Source organism: Loxodonta africana, chromosome 7 (genome assembly GCF_030014295.1).
Source record: "Loxodonta africana isolate mLoxAfr1 chromosome 7, mLoxAfr1.hap2, whole genome shotgun sequence".
Lineage (NCBI taxonomy): Eukaryota > Metazoa > Chordata > Mammalia > Proboscidea > Elephantidae > Loxodonta > Loxodonta africana.
This window is the reverse complement of record NC_087348.1, coordinates 25,105,587-25,111,798: the sequence shown is the minus strand read 5'-3', so window position 1 is coordinate 25,111,798 and position 6,212 is coordinate 25,105,587. Positions and strand designations below refer to the sequence as shown.

The following is a 6,212-nucleotide window of genomic DNA, read 5'->3' as shown; positions in this document are numbered from 1 at the left end:
ACCACCCCCGTGTGTATAGAGTAGAATTCTTCCATACAGTTTTCCTGGCCATAATCTTAATGGAAGCTGATTTCCAGGCCACTCTTCTGTGGTGTTAATTTAGTAGTCCAGGGCAAACCATTTCACCATTATTATAAATGTTACATTATGGTTGTGTGAAAGCTCTAACTAGTCTCTATCACCTTGCAATGTGATTTTCATGAATTCCTCACAATCTAAAACTTGATTGTGAAACTTAAAATATGGATGCCTCATCCTTCCCACAATGAGGCAGAAACGCTTTAAGGACACAAACCATCTTTTGACTTTCTTTTATGCTTCTTACATTGACAACACAGTGGCATATAGAAGATGTTTCCTGAACATTTGTTTGACACACCAATGACTGAATAAATGAGTACCACGATACTCGGAGAATGTTTAGTATTGTGTCAACAAGTCACATTTCTTTGCTAAACTCTCAACAACAACTTGATATAAAGGACTATTGTTCAGCCTGCTTGAATTCCAGTCTCACAACTTATTGGTTATATATAGCATGTGATTGGAGGGAAGCTGAGGAAATATTTAAAAATGGTGAGAGAAAGAAGGAAGAACTATGATTATAGGTTAAGGAATGATAAAAAAAAAAAAAAAAAAACTACAATTCAGAAAATAGCCATGCCACATAACAGCTAAATGGCACTCGGTGGACTACCAATTGCCCTTGAGTAGATTCCAACATGGCAACCCATGCGTGTCTTAACAGCAGTGTGCTAATAGGATTTTCAATGACTGGTTTTTCAGAAGTAGGTTTCTAGGTCTTTTTTCCAAGTTGTCTTATAGTAGTGTTGAATCTACAACTTTTGGTTAGCAGCCAAGCATGTTAACTATATGCACTACCCAGAGCCCTGGGTTAGCTAGTTGGCCACCATTCCTTCCGTAGAGCCTGTCTAGTGAAGTTGAAGGCTGTACCTATCACAAAGGGATACTATAAGGAATCAATTAAACTATGTCTGTGAAATCCCTTGACACATAGGAAGTGCTCAGCAAGATGTGTGCTGAATGACATCGTCTGTTTAACAATCTTCCTTACAGCTGACAACACTCAAAAAGCCTGTGCTCACAGAAAGGATACCACTAAGAGCTTGGATTTTAGAAAAATAGATCATTTTGCTCTAATATAAAAGGAAAACATAAAAATCAGATCATTGTCAAAATTTCAAGATGAAACCTCTTTGTGTGCCTGTCACAGAGCTCTTGAGATAAACACTGGGAAATTTGAAATGATAGGAAATGTGACTAAAGTACGTGATTATCTTCCTGATCCCAGAGAGTTCCAATTAAACCCAAGGGAGGCAATTCAGGATGTAATACTCATCACTGCTACTCCTCAGTTCTTCCAAGAATTGCTTTAGTGGGCAGGTCCCCACCTCCCTCATCCTGCTATCAATACAACTTCATTTAGCAGCTTAGAGAAACATCAGGAAACTTCCTTCATGACATGGTGAGAAATCAGTGCTGATCAGAATCAGAAATAAGTCTTTGTGTTTTACTATTTTTATACTTAACCAAGAAGAAATTGTACTAAGTTCTTACCCTAAGGCTCACAAATTATACACATTTTCCCACCTTAAAAATCAGGTTGTTTTTTTTTTTTTTTGACCTTGCAAGTCAGTGGGGCACACGAATAGAGTTTTGTTTCTACAAGTGATCGTGCTTTTCCCTCAGTGGCTGAGGGCAAAGAAGTAGAGGAAGTAGAGAGAGCCATCTATGAAAAAAGTTAACTTTATTTGTAACCACATTTATTACATGCTTACTCTATGCAAAGCTTTAGTTAAGAGTGCTATTTTACTTCTCATTTCAATCCAATTTCCCATTTTACAGCTCAGGAAACAGAGGCCAGGCAGGCTGAATACCTCGCCAGTATCACACGGTTCATAACTGGTGGAGCCAGAATTAGAATCATGGATTAAAATTAGATTCACAAAGTCTGACTTTCTAAATACTAAAGTTTTGACTCCTTCAGCTTCCTGGGTGTTAGAGCAAGAGCAGCTTGTCATAATCTAATTTGATTTATTTATTTGGCAAAGGCTGTTACTGAACTAAATGTTACACAAGTTCACCCAGAGAGTTAGCTGTTGACAGAGGTGGGCATACACTCCAGGCCCATCTAGAAATTTTGTTTGCTTGAAGGAATTCTTCTCTGAACATAGAAGTCTGCATGCTGCATGCACACACACACACATGCACACACACATGCACACACACATGCTCACACATCACTAGCAGTTGTCAACAAATGAGTGCACATGGTATTTTTGCACCTTCTCTTTATTCTCCCAGAATACCCTTCCCAAGATATGCTTATTGGTTGTTTTCTTCCTCCTTTGATTTGTTGCTAAAAAAAGAAGTCATCATTTTGGTGAGGTCTTTTCTGATGTTCCTATTTAAAATTTCAACACCCTTTCCAGTAGTCCAGAGCCCTGGTGATGCAGATCTTAAAGCATTCGGCTGCTAACTGAAAGGTCGGTGGTTGGAACCCACCAGCTACTCCCCTGGAGAAAGATGTGGCAGCCTGCTTCCATAAAGATTTTGGCCTTGCAAGGTCATGGAAGCTCCATAGACACACACAAACTTCCTAAGGGACCAAACTGCTGGGCTGAGAGCTGTGGGGACCATGATCTCAGGGAACAGCTAGCTCAACTGGCATAACATAGTTTATAAAGGAAATGTTCTACATTCTACTTTGGTGAGTAGCATCTGGGGCCTTAAAAGCCTGTGAGTGACCGTCTATGATACTCCAATGGTCTCACCTCTTCAGGAGCAATGAAGAATGAAGAAAACTAAAGATACAAGGGAAAGACTATTCCAAAGGACTAATGGACCTCATCTACCAAGGCCTCCACCAGACTGAGTCCAGGACAACTAGACAGTACCTGGCTACCACCACTGACTGCTCTGACAGGGATCACAATAGAGGGTTCCAGACAGAGCTGGAGAAAAATGTGGAACAAAATTCTAACTCAAAAAGAAAGACCAGACTTGTGGGCCAGACAGAGGCTAAAGAAACCCCAAGAGTATGGGCCCCAAACACTCTTTCAACTCAGTAATGGAGTCACTCCTGAGGTTCACCCTTCAACCAAAGATTGGACAGGCCCATAAAGCAAAACAAAATTAAAGAGGCACACCACCCCAGGAGCAAGGAATAGAAGGCAGGAGGGAACAGGAAAACTGGTAATAGGGAACCCATGTTTGGGAAGGGAGTGTGTTGACATGTTGTGGTGCTGTTAACCAATGTCATAAAACAATACGTGTTCTAACTGTTTAATGAGACTATTCCATAAAACGTCATCTAAAGCACAATTAAAAAAAAAAAAAAAAAAAGATTGCAGCCTTGGAAATCCAATAGGGCAGTTCTACTGTGTCCTGTAGGGCCACAATGAGTTGGAATCAAATCAGTGGCAGTGGGTTTAGTTTTTTGGTTGGTTCCCCAAAACTTCAGTTCCTTATTTTTCCTCCAACCACATACTGTTATTTGAAGCACCATTTTGCTTGCTTGCTTACTTTCTTGCTTGCTTACTTGCTTTACTTACTTACTTACTTACTTCTTATTGAATATAAGATAGAGAAGGGCAGGAAGATTTTAAGGTTTTGTTCACTTCTGTATCTGCAATTTCTAAATACACAGCACAGTGAGTATCAGTAAGTGCTTGTTTTAAGAATATCAGTTTGATACCCACAACGACTTGCCTCTCCTCTTTGTGCTGTACCTGGTTGTTTATCATAGGCAACCTGGGCATGATAGTGTTAATCAGACTGGACTCTCACCTTCACACCCCTACATACTTCTTCCTCACTAACTTAGCCTTTGTGGACTTGTGCTACACCTCAAATGCAACCCCACAGATGTTGACTAATTTCTTGTCAGAGAAGACCATTTCCTTTGCTGGGTGCTTTACCCAGTGTTACCTTTTCATCGCACTTCTTCTCACTGAGTTTTATATGCTGTCAGCAATGGCCTATGACCGCTATGCGGCCATCTGCAACCCTCTGCGCTATAGTGTGAGTATGTCCAGGAAAGCCTGCATCTGTTTGGCCATATTTCCTTATGTCTATGCCTTCTTAGATAGTCAGTTCCAGGCCATCCTGACCTTCCCTTGACCTTCTGTAAATCCAATGTCATTAATCACTTCTACTGGGCCGATCCATCTCTCATTAAACTGTCTTGCTCTGATACTTATGTCAAGAAACACACCATGCTTATCTCAGCTGGCTTCAACCTCTCCAACTCCCTCACCATCATCCTGGTGTCCTATGCCTTCATTATTGCTGCCATCCTCCACATCAAATCAGCAGAGGGAAGGCATGAGGCATTCTCCACCTGTGGTTCCTATATGATGGCTGTCACCCTATTTTATGGGACACTCTTCTGCATGTATGTAAGACCACCAACAGATAAGACTCTCTTGAGGAATCCAAAATAAAAGCTGTCTTTTACACCCTTGTAAGTACAGTGCTTAACCCATTGACCTATAGTCTTCAGAACGAAGATGTAAAGCAAGCCTCAGAGAATGTACTTAGGTGAAATATGGTCACTAAGATGGCAATGCCTCCACTATCCAATAAACCATAACTTGAAAAGATTAGCTCAAATGTCTCTACAACTTAAGAATGAGTTTTGGTATTTTCCATGTATATGTCTCAGCTATCTCAGGTGAAAGACTCAGGTCTGGGGAAAAAATGAAATACTCTCATAACACTAGGCCCTTGCTCCTCAATGTATGGTCCATGAACCGGGAGCATCACCATTACCTTCGAACTTGTTAGGATGACAAAACCATGGTGATTTAAAAGGCAAATACAGGGTTTTCTGCTCTGCAAAACACCTAATGTCTTCTTATCCATTGCCAGTGAGTCAATTCTGATTCATGGTGACCCCATAGGAGAGAATAGAGATGCCCTATAGGGTTTCCAAGGCTGTAATTTTTACAGAAGCAGAATGCAATATCTTTCTACCCCAGAGTGGTTGGTAGGTTCGACCCAACAAACTTTCAGTTAACAGTGGAGCACTTTAACCACTGCACCACCAGAGCTCATAAATGTCTTCTTCTTACCCAAATGCTATTTTCTTCCTTTATTGGAGGACAAAGTCTGTCATTCCATCAGTAGAGAATTAAAAACAAAAACAAAAAACAAAAAACTTTTTGCCTTGGAATCATTCCTGACTCATAAGGTATAAAATACTGTTGTCATTGTTAGGTGCTATCAAGTCAGTTAATACTCATAGTCACCCTTCGTACAATAGAATGAAACACAGTCTGGTCCTGCAGCATCCTCACAATTATTGCTATACTTGAGGCCATTGTTACAGCCACTGTGTCAATCCATCTCATTGAGAATCTTCCTCTTTTTCTCTGACCTTCTACTTTACCAAGCATGATGTCCTTCTCCAGGGACTGGTCCCCCTGATAACATGTACAAAGTATGTGAGAGGTCATCTCACCGTCCATGCTTCTAAGGAGCATTCTGGTTGTACTTCTTCCGAGACAGATTTGTTCTCTTTTGGAAGTCCATGGTATATATTCAATATTCTTTGCCAACATCACAATTCAAAGGCATCAATTCTGCTTTGGTCTTCCTTATTCATAGTCCAGCTTTCACATGCATATCAGGAGATTGAAAATACCACGGCTTGGGTTAGGAGTGTTTTAGTCCTCAGAGTGACATCTTTGCTTTTTAGCACTTTAAAGAGGTCTTTTGCAGCAGATTGGCCAAATGCAAACAGCCTTGATCTCTTGTCTGCTGCGTCCATGGGCATTGACGGTAGATCCAAGGAAAATGAAATCCTTAACAACTTCAATATTTTCTCCATTTATCATGATGTTGCTTATTGGTCCAGTTGTGAGGATTTTTATTTCCTTTTCGATGAGGTGTAATCCATACTGAAGGCTGTGGTCTTTGATCTTTTTTTTTTTTTTATTAACTTTTATTAAGCTTCAAGTGAACGTTTACAAATCCAGTCTGTCACATATAAGTTTACATACATCTTACTCCGTACTCCCACTTGCTCTCCCCCTCTTGAGTCAGCCCTTTCAGTCTCTCCCTTTTGTGACAATTTTGCCAGCTTCCCTCTCTCTCTACCCTCCCATCCCCTCTCCAGACAAGAGTTGCCAACACAATCTCAAGTGTCCACCTCATATAATTAGCTCACTCTTCATCAGCATCTCTCT

The 6,212-nt window shown here is 40.6% G+C and overlaps 1 pseudogene; it reads left to right on the top strand.

Moving 5' to 3' along the window:
- The first annotated feature begins 722 nt into the window (after positions 1 to 722).
- Positions 723 to 4,887, top strand: LOC135232061 (olfactory receptor 5M11-like; annotated as a pseudogene).
- Positions 4,888 to 6,212: the final 1,325 nt, after the last annotated feature.